General features: G+C 38.2%; 1 protein-coding gene across 3 annotated transcripts in view; it reads left to right on the top strand.

The window, feature by feature from the left end:
* MLLT3 (MLLT3 super elongation complex subunit) overlaps positions 1-21904 on the top strand; it is a 203838-nt gene that overhangs the window by 147565 nt on the left and 34369 nt on the right. The window lies entirely within an intron of this gene.

Below are 21904 nucleotides of genomic sequence, written 5' to 3'. Positions count from 1 at the left end.
GCTCAAAGCCTGAGATGATATTTGTTGGTGTTGACTGTGTTTTTATATTTGGTGAATGGGAATGCATCTTTTTTTTTTTTTTCTTTTTTTTTTTTAAAGAGACAAGGCCTGGCAAGTATAATTATTAGTGTCTGAAAATATTGTACAGCAGTTTTCTGGTATCTCTGTACATTTGAGTCCATTGATAATGCTCTTGTTCATAATAGCATGATTAATATATATGATCTTCATGCAGATTTGGTATAATTAAGAAGTCTAGTAGTCTGCCTCAGATACCTCAAAATGAGTCAATCAGTTTGTTTTGTGCCTTCCAGTGAGAGGAGATAATGCCAGGATATTTCTGCATGTACATAGTTAGGCCAGCATTTATAAAATATTTTATGTGTCTGAGGCCAGACTAATAACGTGGTGCCAAAACTCCAAAAAGCAGCAACCTCAAAACCCTTATATATCAAATGCTGATATGTCTGACCATCCATGGTAAAATATCCCCAAGTCCTCTCTGCCAATATCCATTAGTCTCTTCTGCCACCATCATCCAAACCTCTAGCCATCTGTCCTTCAACCTTTCACTCAGCACTCTTGAACACATTCCCTACCATAATATAAAGGCTCTTAAATGATCATTCTATCTGGTAATTGTTCTACAGTAGCAGGAATGGTGGTGGCAGGGGGATTGTCCTGCAGCTTTTATCTGTAGGATGGTTGGTTGGCTGAGTAGTGGGTTGTCTCAAGGTGGCAGGCTAGAACATGCCATGGGGAGAGGGAGCTGGTTGGGAAGGGTCCTTCCCTTCTTCTTTTGGAGGGAAGTTAGTGAGGGGGGAATTACCTTCCTGTAGATTAGAACAACTCATGGCTGGAGTACCGCTGCTGCTTCTGCTCCATCTCTTGGTGGGAAAGGCTGGGAATCTCAAACACCCTAACTAAGCACTGCTACTCCTGGCCTTCCAACTTCAAATTCACTCCTCTAAGTCTTCATCTCACTGTCTGAGAGGGAAGGGCTCAGCAAATGGAGGAAAGGAGAGGAGGGAGGAGAAAGAAGAGCTCCTCCTTCACTTTTCCTTACTCTAACACACTGTTCCTTTTGGGTTTTGAGGTAGGCCACTCTCTCAAGTGCTAGTGGTTTTCCCTTGCATTTCATTGTTTTTACACACACGAAATGCTTACGTGCGTGTTTGGATTTCTGTATGCCTCTAAGTATATTAGAATATATATATATATAATATTAGAAAAAAATTATATAAATATTTGAAGAAATAAAATTTTAATTAATTTACATTAGGAGAAATGAGAGAAAATAGCAAAACCAAGGAGAAAACATTGTTTTAAAATTATTTTCAAGGATCCTTCATCTTTAGAAGAAAACTGAACTCAGAACAATGAACTGACCAAAGATTCATTTTTTTTTCCAAGTTGGGTATTTTTTCTGAAAACTATTTCCTAGCCTGCACACCCATCTGTTTTAAAATGTAACTTGCCTCTTGAGATAAGAGTTTTAATCACTTCTCTTAGTAGACTTGATCTGTTATAGCATCTTCTATGGTGAGATGGGTGGAGGCAGGGAGAGGGGAATTAAAATACTCCTGAGGGGTAGAAGAGGCATCTCGGTGGATAATGACACTATGTGTAGAGGTTGTGGCTTGTGTGGAAAGGAACTTTTCAAACCACCCAAGCTGAATTATATTTTTTTAACTCGCCTTCTAGCCTGTTGTGTACCTCCTATATCCCACCCTATTCATAGCCCTGTTTAAACTGTCTGGAACTGGCAATAAATATCTCTGCTGTGGAGGCATCAGCTTTAGGTTTTCACTTGATGGAAGTTTGTCACAAGAAGAGAAGAAGGTCTTTATTTTATTTCTAAAGTGGCTTTTTAATGACTGTTCCCCTAGTGCATGCAAAGGCTGTAAAACATCGAAGGTGCATAGCTGAACAGACTCCTCTTTATAACATGGCACTAACAATGTTACAGTTTTATGGCTGAGATAGCATTTTCATTCTAAACCCTGGTTGCCAGTGACTTTATATGTTTCTGAAAAAAATTACCCCTGAGGCTGAAATTTGTCACACTTGTTGTCAGCCTGGAGGTGAATTAATTTGTAACATGTTAAGAAAAGATTCCGCCTTTTTTTTTTTAATAGAGTTTTGTGTCAGCATTGTTAAGACTTAACAGTTACATAGAGCTTCACAAACAAACTAAACTAGTTTCAAAAGTTCAAATTCTGCAAGCAGAGCTTTACTTCAGGTGTGTAGCATTTTTATTTGACTCTTCAGTCAGTCAGTTTTCCATTTTTCCTCTTAAGAGAGGAATTTAAGGCAAAAAGGAAGGCTACTGCAACACTAGTTGGGACTGTACAGCTACAAAAATCAAGGAAACGTGTGCTACTTTGGGAGCACTTTAGCCCAATTTATGTAGAATGGAAATTGGGAATTTGACACTGTTATGAGCGTTTATAGTTTATGGTGCTTAATGATTCTTAATGTGTGTTCTGTAACTTTGGTGTTGTGGTCCTACTGCATCTGACCTTTTTCAATAACCTGATTAACATCCACAGGTTCCTTTAATGTTTAATACAAAGTAGGATTCCATGACACAAGTGCCATTTGCAGTGCTGTTCATCATTTGTCTGTGACTGCCGTAGAATTCCCGAAGGGATGCATTGCCATTGAATTAAAATAAAACTGAAATTCAGAGAGATGGGTCTATAAGCTGCTATTGTTCACTGCCCAGGGCAGCTAGTGGTGCCCATTCAGAGGGAAACTTCAGAAGCAGCGCTGGCTGTTTTGAGCTCCTGTTCCTGTCAGAAGTGTCAGTAGTAGAATGTGAAACAGACTGGCCTTCACTGTGAGAGGAAGAAATAATGAGATGTGAAGGAGGGTCCAAAACCCTCAGACCCAGCCATACAAGTGCAAAAGACGTTTCCCAAGAGGTTGGTTTTTATGGACAGGTATTGTTAGGTCAGCCAGTTACATGGTCCACCGCAACCCGTAACTCCAACTAGTGACCACGTGTCTATATCCCTTACAAGGCAAATGTACTTTTTTTGAAAACTGCTTTAAGTGAGTCTGGGAACTACAGGCCAGTGAGTCTTACTTCAGTAGTAGGTATATTAGCTGAAGAAGCCATCAAAGATAGATGTCTGATATATATCTATTTAATCTTAAGGTGTTTTATAATGCTCATGCTAAATGACCGTGCCGTGATAGGAATAAAACAGCATGTTTTGCTGTAAATGAAAGTTGTGTGTCTCTGATACGTTATAGCAGTATAGACAGTGAGGCACTGCTTAAGCGACTACAATAAACGGACTCCTAAAGCCTGTGGGTATGTACCCTACACATTTCTCCACAGCCCAAGCAGAGCTTCCCCCATCTACACTGCTGTTGTTAGCAGAGTAATGTCCCTCTGTCTCCCTGCTGCTGTAGCCTTTCCCTGCTGTAAGAAAACACTCCAGCAATGGGGAGGCACCAGGGAAAGACTACACCAGCTCCCTAATGTGGGAGCCTTCCCCCAGTCTGAAAAGCTTTGGGCAATGGGGAGGCTGTGGGGAAAGGCTCCTGCAACGGGAAGCTGCTGAAACCTTTACCCGCTGCATTTTCCCTGCCAGAGCCTTCACTGACACAGGTTGCTACACATCACAGTGTGAATGCAGCTTGCTTTTCACTATGGTGTGTGGCTATGCATACCCCACACACTGCAGTTAATAGACAGTGTAGATGTCGCCAGTGAGAGCTGTGTGCACCTTCACCTCTAAAAATCACACTATGCATTTAGGTATCTAGCTTTAGGCATCCACATTTGAAAATTTTGCCTCTTAGCCCTTGTGTTGTGCTACTGTACATGACATTTAGTTCTTTTGTCTGCTGCCCATTTCTGCCCATTTCAGGGGCAGAAAGGTGGAGTGTACTCCATGTAACTTATGTCTGCTGACATCTAATTCAGCCTCTGAGGCATCTTAAAATTTCATCTTTGGGTATGAAGCCACTGCAGCTTACCAATGCCTTGTAGGAGACAGAGAAAGCTAGATGGTGCTATACTCTGTTTTTCTGCGATCACCCCCCGTTTTGAGCTTCAAATACCATAATAAAATGACAGTGGGGAGATAAAGCTATAGAATGAGGCACATCTTTGGCCTGTGATAAGCACTCTGCATGTATTTAATTACTTCTCTGCCCATGGCCTATAGGCTATTCATGTATGTGGTGACTTTTTTGTCAGCTGTGAAATATACTGCATCATTTGACATATTTTTGTTCTGTTTCTCTATTTGCTTATGATTGCTTGTTGGCAAGAGTCAAATATTTTTCTTTGAGCTCCTATGTGGCTGTATCACTTTCCAAATGTGTCATTATTTTAAAATATGTTAAACATTAGCGTTCGCAATAGACTTGCTGTTCATCATACTGTAGATCTTTTAAAAGACCCAGTAACATTTATATGAGCAAACAAAGCTATCCAGAAGCCCTTGTATATTCAGACAGTTGGAAATCCCACAGATGGGCCAAGGAATTATTTTACTGGCTTTGGCATGAAGAGTGTAAGGCAAGGCGGGGAAGAAAGATGTATATGAACTATGGCTTTATTGAAGCAGAGGGAGACTAGCACAGTCCACTTGAAAACTCCGACTCTTATCTTTTATTTTATTTTTTTTAAAGAACAGCTTTGAGAAAAAATTCAATGACCGGATGTGTGAGTTGAAGAAAATTCTGCTTGCCTGCTTCCTATATGGGACAGTGCAGCAGCACGATAAAGTACTTGACCTTCTTGTTTTCGCTGTCTGTGCAATCATGAAATATGGTGACGTTCTCATAATATTTACGTGATCTGCTAACTGTTGTGTGAAAGGGGAAATATGAAGTCTTGGATCAATGTGAAATGTTTCCTCAAGCTAGAGCTGCCTGTTTTGAGTGGTGTAACAACTGAGAAGAGGATACTGTGGCACTTATTGGTTTGTCACCAGTTTGCTAGGCATAACATAGAAAACTAATGTCTGGCCTTAAAGACAACTATTACAGAGGAATTCTAGAAACAAACAGAAAAATAAGCACGTTTAGGCGTACCAGTTGACATTCTTAATTCAACTCCTGTTTAAATCCCAATTACATTGACTTGAATGGAATTTACATTCTCACTTACATCAGTAAAAGTGAAAGCAGAATTTGACCCTGGATGTTCACAAAAATGCATACAACTGTTATACATCTATGAGTGTTATGCTCCCCTGACTTTGCAACACATTCTGTGTATTCTCTTTATCTTCTGTGCCTATATGTATATATACCTGCATTTAATGCACTGACATTATTAGTATTAGTTTTTGGCACCCTAAAGCCTATGAAAATGCAAACTCAGCAGAAGTGCTTTAATCCATAGAAGTGTTAAGGGATGGTATTTAATGCACTCCAGTGTGTGTGGTAGCAAGCCCTGACAGTGGGATGGTGAAGAACTTCCAGTTATTAAATGGTAGAATACTTGAGAGCTATTTAAATTACTTTTCTCTCTAGGAAAAATTGTAAACTGCCTTATAAGAAGTCCATTGCAGACAATGAATGTACAGTAGTGAATAGGGTTTTGTATTAAATTAACTGCTTGCATATCTTAAAGTAGTCTTAAAAGTTACCCCATTAGTACCTTTTAAAAGTTAACCATAAAATGCCACTTTACATCTGGCATAAAATCTATTAATTTGGCCATGAAGAATGTGCAAGAATATTTTGAAAACCCCCATGGTCTTGTAAAACTTCCAGGCTCTTATTAGCTGAAAAATCCTGCCTTCTGCCAGGGCTTGGAGCCAAGGTAAGATCTTTCAGCAGATAACATTTAGAGTTTGAAATAACAGTAATGAAGTAGAAGTCCATATGGAATTTTCAAGTTGTTATCCATTTGAAATAAGCTGTGGGGGTTGAAGGGGGAAGGTTATTTTTAAAGCACAATTTTAATTTGTTGCTTCACATTAGACTATGTTACTACTTTGACTAAATTTCAGACAAAAATATTGCAAATGAACAAGAATATATTTTTGTAATCTGGCTGTCTTCATCTGTGCACTGTAGCATTCTTCCTTCATTGAGTCAACCAGGCAGGTGGCAGCCAATGAGCTTTGTGGTTTTGTACTGTTTATATTTGTATGAGACCTTTCTCTAGCTGAACTCTGACTCCTGGGTAAGCCATCTTCCACAATTAGTGGCTCAATTACACTTCCGAAAATCTCTTTCCTGTTTGATTGATATATTTTATTCGCAGTTTCTGCATTTACAGATGGACTAAAAAAAAATTTATATAGGGCTCCAGGTGCACTTCATACACTAGCACTGGAAGCCACTGTTGTAAAGCCATTTGACCACTGTACTCCTGTACTGACAGTATTAAACTCTAGGCTCAGATAGGTGGACATGGTGGCCCATATGCAAAATACAAGCACTTCACCTCAATATTTAGCCAATGTTTCTCTGTGGGAATAACAAGGCCCCTCTACAGGAGTGGGTGGGGCAATCAGGATTTGGGTATCATAGTGATGGGCATGGCATAAGACCTGAGTGGGGTACTGTAGCATCGCACCTTTCAGATGGCTATACTAAATGCATTTTTTAGCTTCTATCATCACGGGGAAAAATGTTTAGGCTATCCTTACTGAAGTGTGCTGCACACAACAGCCCTCCTTATTGTGGTAAGACATCTACAGCGCATGCCACTGCCTTTTTTAATAATTGGGAAAAAAATTAAACGTACAAGAGTACAAAATAACGTCTGCCACTTGAAGAAAGGGTGAACTCTTGCATATACCAGCAATTCTCAAATTGGTTGTCAGGTCACTAGCAACTCATGTCTGCAGATATACGAAGTCCCAGTTATTCACATTCTAGAGCACAGAATTTTGCACTTAACTAAGCAATCTCTTCCTTATGCTGCTGTTTTCTGTAATTGACAGTGTATATCCTGCATACCTGGAATATTAATTTGATGAGAGATCTTTTACAAAAGCAGGGTCCAGTGCTGAGCACCACTTGATTCAGTGGAAGTTGAATGTGGAAATGCTCAGGTCCTTTCAGCATTGGACCTTAAAGATGCAGTATACCAAACTCCTTAATTAAAATATAATAAAAAGGTTAACATTTTAAGCAGATTGGGACCTGGATGGATGGCCACCTAAGAATATGTAGTACTTTAGTCTTACTGGTTCTCTGTAAGAGTAGTAACTGCTCTCACTGATTTTAATATTTGATGGCTTTGGCAACCACCCTTTCAATTAGATCTGCTTCTGATACGCACCTACACGCACACCCAAAAGCAGATAGCTCTACTACTTTAAGTTACAAAAGTCCTTTCTTCAATTCCTTCCTGGAATGGATTTCTCACAAATTATTTCATGTTTACTGGATATTCTGTTTACCAGATATTCTTTCTGAGCTGTCCACATCAGTCTTTGTAATTTTTGTGGTGTTGCCGAAATACAATTAAGCATTAGCAATCTTCCTTTACAGTAACTTTAATTTTAACTGTTCAACATTAAACTGTTTTGTAGGTTTTAAGATGAGTTGTTGGACAAGGAAGGTGAGAAAAGCTCAGTATATAATTATTTCATTGTGGTAGTAACTTTGTATGTAAAACAGATGGTTGTTACAGTAGTTGTTCTGTAATCACTTTTTGACTTATACACATCTGAAAAAACTTAAAAGGAAAATAATTAAAAAAACAAGATATCTGAAAATTTTTTTAAGATTTTAATCATATGAAAGTCAGGAAGTTGATAGCATTCTCACAATAAAATCATGTGTTTACATTATTGCTCAACAGTGTCAAATACTAGTAAACAAATAATACAATATACTATAAAGTTAGTGTTTTAGGCCCCCGTGCTGCAAACATTTACACAGATGCTTTAATTTATTCACAAGTGTAGTCATGTTCACATCAATGGGATTCCTGCATAAAGTCAAGCCCCGGAATAAAGGTTTTGTTGGATTGGGGCCTTATTTTTATATTTCAGCCTCGCAAAATTCTATTAATCCACTAGCCTGCAGCAAGTAACTATTTTAGATGAGTACATACAATATCAGTGTTTTCATTATCGGCATTCTGTTGTGACAAAGGACAGACAATTGTACTTTGTGTCTGGGCCGGTAAATTCATGACGTTTTTAAGGCAGATATAATTATAAATGCATGTACTATCGAGCTCTGTGATCATGTGAGATTGTGATTTTCAAATTTAACCACATGCTGCATTAATATATTTTTTTCTGTTTACTGTGGAGCAGAATGAAGGCTCTGTGTAATTAAACTATTATTGTTCCACTCTTTAACATACTATATCATTTTTAGTAATAGCCTTTTGCATCTAAAATAGTTTGATATATTCCAGATTTTTTTATGTCCTTTGTTCTACATAAAGAATTAATCAAAGTTACTGTTGTTTTCTTTGGCTAGATTTCACATTTTACCTACAATGCTCCTGAAGGTTTGCTGCCAAACTCGCCCAGACATTCAGATTAATTTTCATAACATTTCCTATTCAGAAGCTTGTAATCTAGCCTGATGATTAAAATGAAGTTTCCACAACACACAGTGTACATATAATTTAATTTAATTTTACACTTAAAAATTGAGTAATTACTTCAAGTTGCATTTTAGTGGACAGAGTACAAAAAGGATTATCCAAGCACAATACAAATGCTTAAATATCATGTATGTTAACTTAGTTATAAATTATTTCCTACTGATCAGATAGTACCATTTAAAATCCTGCAGCATTCTGGATGGGGTTGTATTGTGGTAATTGTTTAAATCTGATACGATATCTTTTGAATGTTGGGAATTCCTGCCCTAATTGGTAAAAAGGGTGTTTGATTTTCCTGATTAAACGTTACAGTAGGAATGTTCTTACTAGGCCAGGGTGACCAAATTTTTAACTGAAGGGTTGGATGGTGGGGGCAGATGAATGTATGGTGGATATATTTTTAGGGAGCTAGGAAGGTGCACATTGGGGAACTTAATGGGTGGGGAAAATAGAGCTTTTCCCCCTTTCACAGCATCAGAGCATGGCTAAGGCTGGCTCATAAACAAAAACAAAACCACCATGCCCTGTGGAAAACCGGTTATATAAATCTGACCACCAGGTAACTGAAATAGCCTTCAGAATAGAGTGATTCCCAATGTCTTGATGTCATCTGGTAACACAACCGGTGAAGTCTGGAGCAGGGTAGGGTAACTACATGCGACAGACATTGGGGGGGGGAAGGATCACTGAGTTGCATGTGCAGTAAGCTAACCTGCTCTGTCATGTGGCCAATCCACAGGCAAGTGTGGATTTTAATGCCCCTGTCTAACTATCGGTATCTCATACTACAAAACACCATTCTGAGGTGAAACCATTATTTAGATGTCTCCACATTTGCTGATCTAGCTTGTTTGTGTGTGTGTGACTCTGGATGGCCATGGAATTTGCTAACTATAGCTGGTTTATTTTTGAACTCCAAGAGGTGGGAATTGTTTCAACTGTTGGATAGAGGTATAGCAGAGCAGCGCTACCTGTTTAGTGGGAAATTATTATATGTAATGTCCTGATTCAAGGAATTTTTGCATGCTCTTAGTTTCTCTGGCATATATTAGAATCTTTGTGAAGATGCTGCTTACTATATTAAATCATAAATCATTTGGCAAATTGACAGAAACGATGTTCCATATTGTAGAAGTCAGTTTTATGCTTCAGTGTTAGGTGGTAGAGAGGTGTGGATCTAGCAATTTACACTTTTCATTTGAATCTGTTTAAAAAACTGTAAAACTTATCTCTCACTCTGAGCTACATATGAAGAAAATGATTAAAGGAGACTGATAACGTACCCCACTAACATAGATGGAGCTGGATTTTTTTCTGAGGTGAAGAGAGATCTTTTCTAATACCTTACTATCATAAGAGAAGATTCTTCACATATCCGAAGATAATGGATGCTAGAAATAGTAGTAACGGAATCAGTGGCCCTGGCATTCATTACCTCTATCAGAAAGCCATTGATTGACTGAGATTCCAACCCTATTTCACCCTTGAATATCACTTTTGATGGTGGTGAATGGAGTTTCAGGACAGAAGTAAGTCCCAAATCTTTCTTCTTTGTGCGAACTCATTTTAGTCATTACCAGGAATAATGGGAGGAAATTGCAGACCAGTCCAACCAATATATTTTTAAATGAGTAGTCTGATCAACTGCAGAAGTATTATTGTTTAAACCATCACAGGAAAGAGAAATGTAGATTGAAAGTATTTTAGTTTCTTGGTTTTCATTGTATGAATAATCTTTCCATTACCGGTGTTGATTTAATGCAGTTCAGTTAATGTAGTGCAACTCTGTATTAAATTTATCTGATCCCCATGTATGTGCACCTTCCATGATAGGACTGAAATCTCAACAGTGAATAGGATTATTTAGTGAAAACCCATGGTCTGAAGATTCTAGACAGCAACAATAGGATTGCAAAGTTTCACAAGTTCAAGGAGGGGAACAGTAAGGGAAATATACACTTCATAGTGTTCCTGGTGAGTTCAATTTGCTCTGGCTGTAAATCATTAGGAATAGATAAAACTTTGCAAGTCAAACTTTACAATTTTAGCCAAAGAAAATAGTTGGTAGATTTGATGGCTCTATTTGATTTATTAGTGCCATATGCAGCTTTTTTGATCCTCTGGTAACAGTAAAACAAACGATTGATATTCATTGGGAATATAATTCATGGAAAGAAATCTTAATTTACCAGTGTTGGTAATAACATGATTACCTCAGACACCTATAATTAGATTAGATCTGTGTTACACAAAATTGTAATGGCTTGGGCCTAACTTAGTTTAAATGTAAACAGAAGTGCTAAGATTTATTTTGTTAAAGAAAATTATTTTCTTTGGTCTAAATAGTCTTGTGATAGCAACTTCCTGGTCATGGTGCAGAGACCACATAATGGATTTAATTTGCTACATGGGAAGTTCTGCTACCACAAAATTGACCTCATAATGTAAGAAATCTACCTTGCAATCCTAAATTTGCAATGGAATGACAGGGAGCTTTCGAACAAGCGTTATTTTTCATGGTAACTAATATGAGTTTGGTATGTGAAATAGGTAAAATTACAGCACAAAAATGTCTGTTGAGCCATAAACGGTAAAGAATTGTGGTGAGGAGACAGCCATCTGTTTTGTCTTTTTTTTTTTTTTTTCTTGAAGACTTAAGCATAGTTCACATTGTGTGAATAATTGTGTGTATATAACATGCATATCTTTGGTAAAAACTACTACATGAGTTACATATCAGTACTAACAGAACAAGTGCTTAGGTGCTTAGCTACTACAGTAATAAGTAGGTTAGAAATGTCTAAAAACAAAACTGTGTGTAGTACACTATTGCCAACCTCAAGCACCCAAAAATTATGAGTCAAGCTCTGCAAAAATCACAAGTGGCTTAAAAATAATGAAATTTTTAAATAATGTTCTATTTTTTGTTTCCGGCTTTCGAGCTTTGAAAATACTCTTGAGTCATGTTTTCACGCTTTTCCCTGTAATCATGAGGACTAGAAACTTTTTTTTAAATGAAAACTGAGATTTTCACATAATCGCTCGAGTCCAGGGACTGGGGATTTAAGGAAATAAGACTCCTGATAAAATCACAAGAGGTGGCAATTACTGGTAGTCTGGGTGCAGCAATAATTGTGTGTGTTGTTTTTGTATGTATTAATCTAGTAAATTGTCACACAATCAGTTTGTCTAGGACGAGGTCAGGAGTCCTAACATAGTTTTGTGCCATCAGTTGACTGATAGGGTCTCAGGATCCTGTGAACTAATATAATGAAGACACAGTTCAGGTGAACTCTGATGTTGCAGCATACCGGGGACAAAAACACCAAGCATTTGAGAGATTTAGGATGTTGTTCACCTGGTGTAGATGTCAGCCACGAGGTTATACACACAACATAATCCTAGCAGTGGGTCTATGCTGGGAGGAAGCTCACTAAATAGTCCTCTTCTATGATGGTACAGGGAGCAGAGGGAGGGAATTGAGAAGGCCCGAAAGATCTCAGGCTCCATAGATCCAGTGGCCCAAAAGCCTTGCTGAGAGGAATCAGAAGTGCAATAGGCTAGAACAATAGTTATAATAATGGATGGATCTTAGACATGGTTTTAGTAATCTTATGTTAATTACTGGTATCAACAGCTGGAAGCTGAGGTAATTTACAGCTATTACTCTCCTAACAAAGCTAAAGCTCCACCTACACATAGATTCCCTTCCACGTGTATTGCTGTGTGATGCTTCACCAGTACATGGGAGGGAAGCTGCCTCTTTCTCTCTTGTATCCTTTGCATGGTTCTCTCTGCATGGATGAACAGAATGTGACACTGTGGGGAACTTGCTAATTCTGACTGCAGTTCTCTGCTCCAGCCTTTAGCGAGCAGAAAATGTGGAACAGTTGATAAGTAGGCTGGAACTCCAGTATGGTCAAACCCAGGCATGAGACAGACTCTAAAATTGTTTGGACTGGCTTAAAATTGTGAATTAAAGATTTGTTTTTGTTTCCCTTTTGCTTTGTGAGCCGTTAAGGGAGCCACTCCCACTCCCTAAATTTGTATGTGGTAATTTCACATTCTAAATTTACTTTAAAAGCACACAGACAAATGCACACTGACCACTTAGGAGACTCCATTTACCTTCTCCTAGTTCCTAAGGTGGGGGAGCTGCCTTTCTTTCCCTCTCCGTCTATTTCCTTTATTGTCCCTGTCCCCACCTCACTCACATTTCTCTACATGAGTTCCAGAGTGGTAGCCATGTTAGTCTGTTTTTAGTAAAACAAATTTACTTGGGCATAAGCTTTCGTGGGCAGAAGCCCACTTCGTTGGAGAGTTTCTGCCCACGAAAACTTATGCCCAAATAAATTTGTTAATCTTTAAGGTGCCACAGGACTCTTGCTATTTCTCTACATGTTTCCTTTGGAGTCCTTGTCCTATTCTATAACCTCTACATCAGTGTTTCTCAATTAAATTTGGCCGCGGAACCCTTTTTAACTTCTGTGGGGCCATGCGATACCCTCCGCTGAAAAATCCGGGACATCTTCCCCTTTTCGGCGGCGCGCGCTGTCGGCTGTTTTCAGCGGCGCGGTTTCAATTTTTCGTGGAACCCTGAAATTCATCTTGCGGAACCCCAGGGTTCTGTGGAACACCAATTGAGAAACACTGCTCTACATCATTCCTCCTTACCAATGCACTACATTCTTTTGCACACACCTTCCAGTCTCCTGTCCAGTTTCCAGTCCTTAAATCATGTGAGGTAGTCATCTTCACTGAGGGCAGTCTGTTTTGATATAGGACTGAATACAAGGGAGACAACAGCCATTGTTATTAGGTCATTGCCATTTCTACTTGCAAAAGCTATAAGCAATAGTAGTCATCCTAACTACAGGAAGATTGGCATTTATGCCATCAGATTAGTGAGGGATGATGGCCACTTTTAGGGAGGGGGGGAATTCAGAATTGCTGTGTGCATTGGGAAGTTTTGGGAGGCTTTAGAGAAAACAAAACAAAAAGCAAAAACCACACCTAAAATCATGAGGTATGCAATAACATAAGAGCTGTCAACAATGGAACTCCTTTCTGGTTTCTGAATGAATTACGTATGTAAGCTGAATTTCCTAGTTTTGCCCATCTTTAAAACTCTTATTTTAAATATATATATTTATTTATCAAGTTACCTGTTGGTTTGAGAGAGCTTTAAATATACATTACATCCAACCTTTCTTCTCCCACAAATTAAAAGAATATTAAGGTTGCAAAGTCAAGCACTCATAAGTTAGAAAATACCAGAATTGAGGTTTCCTCTGAAATCTTAATTTGGCTTGATTGTGCATGTGCATTATGATACTGTGACATATCCAGGATACAATCTGGACTGGTGAACAGCTGTGTCACCTCAGCTCTCTAACAGGAGTACCTTTACTCCTGGTCTGCTCTCACACAGCCTCCAGCATGTAAGTTACTCCCAGTTATATTATATGAGTGCTGCAGTCAGCCACTCTTGCATTACACTGCAGAGCAACACCAGCAACTTCCCATAAACTTACGTCTTGTACTGTACTTTCTCCTGGACAACAAAAGCTCATAGAAAGTCTGTCATTTTATTAATAGAAAATGATATGCACAAATCCTGTAATCCCAAATGGAGTTTCTCAAACACTTGAGTCCAAACACACTGGTTTAGATAAAACAATAAAACAAGTGTATTAACTACAGAAGAATAGATTTTAAATGAGCCTAAGTAATGAAGCTTAAAAGTCAGAATTGGTTACAAGAAAAATAAAACACAACTAATACCTAACTTAAACTAGAGTGAATTCAAAGCAAGATCTCTCACCATGTTTCAGTCAGGATCCCTCCCTAGTCCAATGCTGTTTCCTTTGTTCTTCAGGTGGTATGGGTAGAAAGAAAGGGAAGAATGATTTGGGGCATCCACCCTCCCCTCTTGTAGTTCATTCCCTTCTTTGAGAAGCATCTCCAGCTGAGATTCAGGAGTGTGAGAGTCTGTGGATAGAAACCCAAGAGGTTTCTTTTTAAGATGTAGCTTTTTCACCAATGTTCCTTTTCCTATCAATAAATAGTCACTTAACAGGTGGTGGCCCATTTGGCCTGTTTACACCTGGCTGGGGCATTTATTTGTCTTCTGTTTCTGGGGAACTGGTTTGGCCACTCCCAAGGCTTGGAATATGTCTTAATGTAACACCATACAGTGTAATCTTATAACTGTTCATATAATGTTGCCACACACATTTTATCAGGACAGTATTAACCAGCAAGTTGAGTTTTCCAATGATATCTCAAAAGGCATACTTGTAAAAGATTATTATAATAGTGTGCAAAGGTAAATATAGGGGTACAGACTGTCACAGATACTCTTTAATTATATGATGACATACTTTTCCCCCTCCCCCCCACCTCATTCAATGTACAGGGTTGGCTGTGCTCACTGCATGAGTAGTTTATTCAATATTTCTTTTTATCCTATCATCGTGTGGCCTGATTCTGTATTTACTGCACATGATCCAAGCCCTGCACTGATTATAGAATTATTAATTTCCTCATGAGCTTTGATATTATGCTCTTATTATAGTATTTTAGTTCTTTACAAACATTAATAAATGTATCTTCACAACAATCTGTGAGGTGAGATGGAATTATTCCCATTTTACACATGGGGAGCTGAGCCACTGAGATTATAACCAAAATATTCAAAATATCCATTAATTTTGAGTGCCCAATTCAAGCCACCTAGGGCATGACTTCTCAGAGTACTTCATATTTTACAGTACATTTTTATGTTAAGAGCAACGCTTCTATTGAACTCAGTTGCAGTGAGCTATCAGCATTTCTATAAAGCGCACTCCAGGTGTCTGAAGACGGGTACCAAGAAAATGAGGAACACCCGGGATATGTCTACATAGGGATAAAAAACCCACAGTTGGCCTGGGTTGGGTGGGTTGGGCTTGCGCTCCAGGGCTGAAAAATTGCTGTGTAGACATTTGAGCTCAGGCTGGAACCCAGGTTCTGGGACCTGAGAGGGTGGAGGGTCCCAGACCCCGAGCAGCTACACAGCAATTTTTGGCTCCCAAGCCCAAGTCAGCTGACCCAGGCCAGTCACAACTGTGCCACGAGGCTTTTATCCCCCCACAGATTTACCCACAGTGACCACTTGTGAAACCTGTGATAATGTGATTTGCCCAGCATCATATAGGATCTCTGTCGCAGAAGCAGGGATAGAATCTGGTTCTCTAGCATAGCATTCAAAAGTCTTAACTTGAAAACTATAGTTTCTCTTCCTGTAATCCCTCATCCCTTTCACTGCATGCCTTCTAACTTTATGCAACAAATGAGGCAAGGGTTCTACAGACAATTTTTTCCCTTACACAACCCTGATTGATCTCCAGACCCCTGTCCATTCCATCCACTGAATAAAGCAGGAGTCTTGTGGGATAGATAGTATGTAATCAAAGACCATATCATAATGCATACGCACAAGGAGGGCTGAATTAAAGTTGCATAGACATACTTCATTCAGGCATTTCCTAACTTGTGTGCCTTTGACTTTGCAACCTTAGCATTCTTTCCTCTTGTTTCTTTCTTAATTGTATTACAAGAATAATACTTTCCCTCAATTTCCAATAGCATATCTAAATCTAAGTAGCAAGTACCCCTAACTTCTGAAGATTTTAATAAGTACCCCAACACTCAATTTTCAGAGTAATGAAAAGTTTACAGACTAATGTGAGCCATATGTTGGAAGAAGGGGCATGATAAGGCCATGATATGACAGATGTCAGATTTATTGTGGGTAGGGTTACCACCTTTACACAGGGGTGCACAACTCAAATATGTACCTGGGCTAGAGGTGATGTTGGCCATGGATTTGAGAGGAGGAAGGGGTGAGAGAGAGAGAGACAGTGAAGGAGGGCGAGAGAGAGAGAGAGACAGGAAAAGAGGGTAACTGGTAAAATCTGGGGCTGTCATAGTTGTCAATTTCACTACTCAGCTAGAGCAGTGAAATTGACAAGTTTTCTGGGCACTGGGCTTTGAGCCAGGCAGGGAGGCTGCCACCTGGACAAGTTACAGGTGGCTGCTGCTTCCTCCCAGCTATAAGCTGGGACCGGGCGGGAGGTGGGCAGCTGCTGCGTGCCTTCCCCAAAACGGGCAGCTGCCGCGTGCCTCCTGGCAGGAAGTGGGTGGCAGCCACCCACCTCCCAGCTGGGAACTGTGACTGGGTGGGAAGCCGGGGGCTGCCGCCTGCCTACCCTTCACTCTGTTTTTCCCTGGGTACCCTCTGCCTGTGTCTTGCGTACCCCTAGGAGTACACGTACCACAGGTTGAAAAACTATGATCTAAGTGAGGGTGGCACTTGATCTATATAATAACATACAGTGGATGCATGCATTAGCATATTGTTGTATTTTGAACCCTCATTGATGATCTTCAGTTATGTGCTTGTTCAGAAAATTCTGTGTAATTTGATATAACTCTCTAGTGTAAAACCATCAGATTACAATATCTGGTAAAAACAAGTCCCGTGTCTTGAAAATATGAGTTTTTACCAAATACTTCAAGAGAAAAAAATGCATGAAGTAAGATGAAATACAATAGGTCTACTCAAGATACAGATTAATCTTATTCTAAAGAAGCTTTTCTCCTTGTATATGAAGGGCTAAACCAATTTGATTCAAAGTTCAGCGATCCTTCTGGAGAGTAATATGTTTAGTGTCTGATTTGTTGCAAAGAAAGGAAGGTTATAAGTGTACATACTATAGCATCAGATATGGAACCCAGGTTGTAAGCAGTCTGTGAGGATGTTTGCTTTGATTGGTCAGAATTTGTGATCTGAGTGGATGGATTGAGGAGTTCATATTATATATTTGCTGTCATTTAGACAATTTTTTTTTAAATTTAAATCAACTATCTCCCTTTCCCCATTCTCCCTCCTATCATTTTCTCTGTCTGGAGAAGGGACAGAGAAATCTAACTTTAGCGGGCAGTAATTCTCATTGTTTAACTCACTGATGGCCAAAAAAAAAAGTGTGTTTGCAGGACTGCTACTGTTCTTAAACACTGCTTCATTAAACTATTCACACCAAGTGAGAAAAAAAGTTTGGTTTAATGTCTTTTAATTTAACTGTCAGGATTCAGAAATAATGTATTCCAGGCATCTTACATAAATGATTTCTTACCTATTAACTGCTGAAGCAATTACCTTTCTTGCATTAGCCTCTTACTAAATGTGCTAATTTTGCATGCTGGGTCACATTTTACTACATTAACAATGTCTTTCTCGTGATGGAAGCAAGTTTTTCTTGCAGGATAAGGACACTGACGCTGGGGTGAAGCCTCTGGTTAGTGTTTTATACAATTACTGTATGTGGTAGGAAATTGACTATAGATTATTGTATTTGATTTGCATAAAATTATAGTTGCTAAATATTCAATCATATGCACTATAATAATTATTTATACTGTGGTGTCATTTAGAGGCCCCATTTGGGGATAGATCCTGCCATGCCAAGCCCTATACAGACATATAATGAAAAACCTTTCTCTGCTTTGAAGAGTTCATAATCTAAGAAGTCTAAATCTAAGATAATTAAAGTTAACTCAATGAGAGAGAGAGAAATTTGGTTCTAATCCTGTCCCATTGAATTCAGTGGCAAAACTCCCTTTGATTTTAATAGGAGCAGGATTGCAGTGTTCCTAAATCTCATAATTTTATCATGGGTCTCATTACAGTTGATGTTTTTACTAAAGCTCCAGGTTCTGGAGACATGTAATTGCAAGAGAATTTCAGCTTTCATTTAAATTTTTTTTTTAGTCCTGATGACAGAGGCTTGAAAGTGTGACACAAGTGCACCCTAAAGGCTCAGAAACCAGAAGACAAATAAAAAGAACCCAAAGTTTTTTACATTTTAAATCTCATGATTTTGAGGACCTGACCCGGGATGTTTTAAGGCATGGGACTGGATCCTTTGTTATTTGGGGCACTCTGACGCTCTCCTAAAGTGGTTTGTTCTTGTCACAATGTCACACTTCTCCCAATACCTCTTCCCTTCATAAGGATGAGCTTGTGGCAAGCTGATGGTTTAGGTCAGTACCTGCTGAGGAGTTGTACAATACTTTGCAAGAAGGATCTTAGTTTAGTGCTCCATTGGTGGAACGGCACGCTTGTACTGTGGTCTCAGGATTTTTATCTTACATTATTCTCTGCCACTTTATCGCTAGAACAGTGGAGGGCATATTGCATGAAAAATGTATTAGTTCTACTTGACACTGCACCAGCAGTTGTAGACAATTTAAAATTAAATATATATTTCAGTTTTGGAATCACATACCACTTTCAGAGCTCTTGGCATCTATTGTAATATAATTCTCTGGTAGAAAGTATGGTCCTGGATTAGCAATACAATTAACTTTCCCTTTGTATTTTCTTATTAATAACGTATTTTTTATTTACTAGTGTAGATTATGGGGAAAGAGCCATCATTTATTCACAGTGATGATGCAATAATATGCAGAAATAGTAGTGTAGTTCACAAATATAAGACTTCTGGGAGTTGTGCATGAACTACTGTAGCAAAATACTAACTGCTATTTTAATTTATTGATTTTTTTCAAACCTCATTGGTTTTTCCTTAATTTTATAACTCTTTAATTTTAACACATTGCAGTTCTAAAAGTAATTTTTTTAATTCTTTAGTCATTATTATTTTGTTACAATAGTTAAATATTTCCATTTCTATCTAGATGGTTTCAATTCCCACCCCATCCTGATGGTGTGGCTTTCTGAAAACTAATTTTTTTTTAAATGATTACATAGTAAAATTTTCTATCTATATTAAATTAAAATTATATTCTATTATATTAAATAATAAAATATTATATTAAATTCACAAGCCCCTGCTGTATAATGTTATATATAGTCAACTGATGAGTTTCCCTGAAATGTCCTCCGTCGATCAGAAATAAATTGATATTATACTACTTTTAAACAGAATGAAAAGTTTGTGGTGGAAATAGAATGATTTAGAGCAGGTTGAAAAAGACAAATTTCACAAAAACTTTTGCAAAAAAAAATTTTTTTTTTTGTTGAACAATTTCAAAACTCAAAATTTTTCAACCAGTTCTAATAACGGAGCCAGTGTCCATATCAGAGAAGTTGGGGGGGTGGGAGGGGAAGAGTGACTAATCATGTAATAAATCATATTTGGTCATTGCACTAATGAACAGTTTGGGTCCAAATCCACATTACCTTGTCTGCAGGAAAAGAAAACTAGTAAACAGGAAAAGGACATATCAGGGAACCTTTTCCCCAGTACTGTCCTGAGCTTCCATTGTTGAAGGACATCCTTTGAGCTAATTTCAGACCCATAAAAAAAAAATCTATTTGGTGATTAGTAACCAGTGGATAAGAGCAGAAATCCCAAGTGAATAAAGGCCATAAATACCAAAGTCCTTGGGATAACAGCCTGTAAAACTGTCAAAAAGCATTGCTTAAGTGACAAAAGATAGCCTCTGGTAACAAGTGTCAGTCTACTAGACACTAATCCATATTCATGCATGGAAGACATATTTTCAGTTTCTTCTAAAATGCAAACTTTTCTTGAAACTAATACTCATTTTTATGTTAAAAGCAACTCTTCCTCCCCAACCCCCTGGGATTTTTCAGAACTGTTAAAGCTAACTTTAGTTTCCATAAGTTAATATTCAACATTTATGCTAATGTCTCTCTCTCATGGAATAAGTGAGTGGAGAGGGCAAAGAATGTGAATGAGCTCAAGGTGGCATTAAGAAACATTTAAAAGGAAAAGACAAGTGTGTGTTAAGACATGTATTCTGTGGCTCTTCCCTGTTCTTATAGTTTAAGGTTTCTCAAAACTGTTTTATTATGTGGCATCATTTTGGTTAAAGTGGAGTAATATTGTATCCCTCATCACGAGAAAAGTATTGAAATGAATTTACAACCACATATCTGTTTGTTCCTGGGGCCTGATCTTGCTGCCACTTACTGCAGTGCCGGGAATAGTATTTGCCACTACAAGCAGTTTCATTAAAGCCAATTGAAGTGTTGGCAGTAAACAATGTCTGGTAGTCAGGGCCCAAGCATAATTTTTTCGGGCCCGGTACAGACTTGTAACACAGGCCCCCTCCCACACACATACCACAATCCCTCATCCCATATATACAATCTCATGACCCATGAAATTTTTTTCCCTCATGATAATGGGAGTTGTAGCCTGGGCCAGGCCCCCCAAGGCCTCTGGGCCCTGCTGGTAGTGTTAGCAGAGTTAGGCTCTTATCTTAAGTAATCATTAGTGTGGTATTAGCCCAAAATGAAAATAGTGAAATTTTAGCATCCTTAAACACCTCTAAAGGCATTGACATATTTTTGCCGGGGCTTACAGATAGCTAAAATATTCTGAATCAACTATTAGTTCGTTACTGAGATCTGATTTAAAATGGAATCGTAAAATTTGCAGTTGAGTCCATATAAGTTTACAATTTCCATGTGAAAATTATAGTAGCGGACAAAAATATATAACATATATGGCAACCTGTTGAAACCAGTTGTCAGCAAGTAATTTTGTTGCCAAAAGCAGAAATTGACAGATAAAGGAAACCCTTAGAGTAACTTGTGAAGCCACTTGAGGCTAGAGGCTAAAATTTGTTTTGAAAATGTTGATATCTTTACCCTTTCTACTGGCGTTTATCATTCCTTATTGATGTAGTCTTGGATCAGAATGTTTGGTTTATATTAGAACTTGCTGTGTAGTTAAAGACTTTCATTTTAATATTCGTATGGCCTAGCCAGGCATTAAAAAAAAGAAAGAAAATAGTATTTTTAATGCCATTTCATGACTGAGTGCTTCTTTCAGCAGTTCTTATTTTTTGGGGAGTGTATGCAGGACTGTGTATATATACAGGTCTGATTCTGTGAACATTTACCCATGCATGAGTAATTCTGCTCATGTGAATAGTCCTATTTAGTTCTCTAAAACTTTTGCACTGGGTCTCAATAGAAGACTCATACCATTAGGGTTTTTAAAAAAAAAAAAAAAAAAAAGGATCAAATTGAATATGGATGGAAACCAATAGGGTTCTACAGAAATTATTCTAAGCAATTTATAGAATTAATAGAAAATGATATACTTTCTATAGAATTCTGTTGCAAGGATATGATTCTCTGTTGAGTGCTAAAAGTTTGTTTTAACAATTCTATAGAAAGATGTTCTATTGAAATCTATACTTTTAGAAAAATTTAACCTTTTTGGTTCAGTCTTCATTAAAATCTGTAGGGTTTTTTCCGTAAAGGAGAAGTGTTGTGCTGAGGAGAAACCCAATTGGAGCAGAAAA

The sequence above is a fragment of the Emydura macquarii genome, unplaced genomic scaffold (assembly GCF_026122565.2).
Source record: "Emydura macquarii macquarii isolate MOO-44397 ecotype Brisbane River unplaced genomic scaffold, CSIRO-AGI_Emac_v2 contig_1451, whole genome shotgun sequence".
Classification (NCBI taxonomy): domain Eukaryota; kingdom Metazoa; phylum Chordata; order Testudines; family Chelidae; genus Emydura; species Emydura macquarii.
The sequence above is the reverse complement of the archived record's forward strand: the minus strand, read 5'-3'. Positions and strand labels throughout refer to the sequence as shown.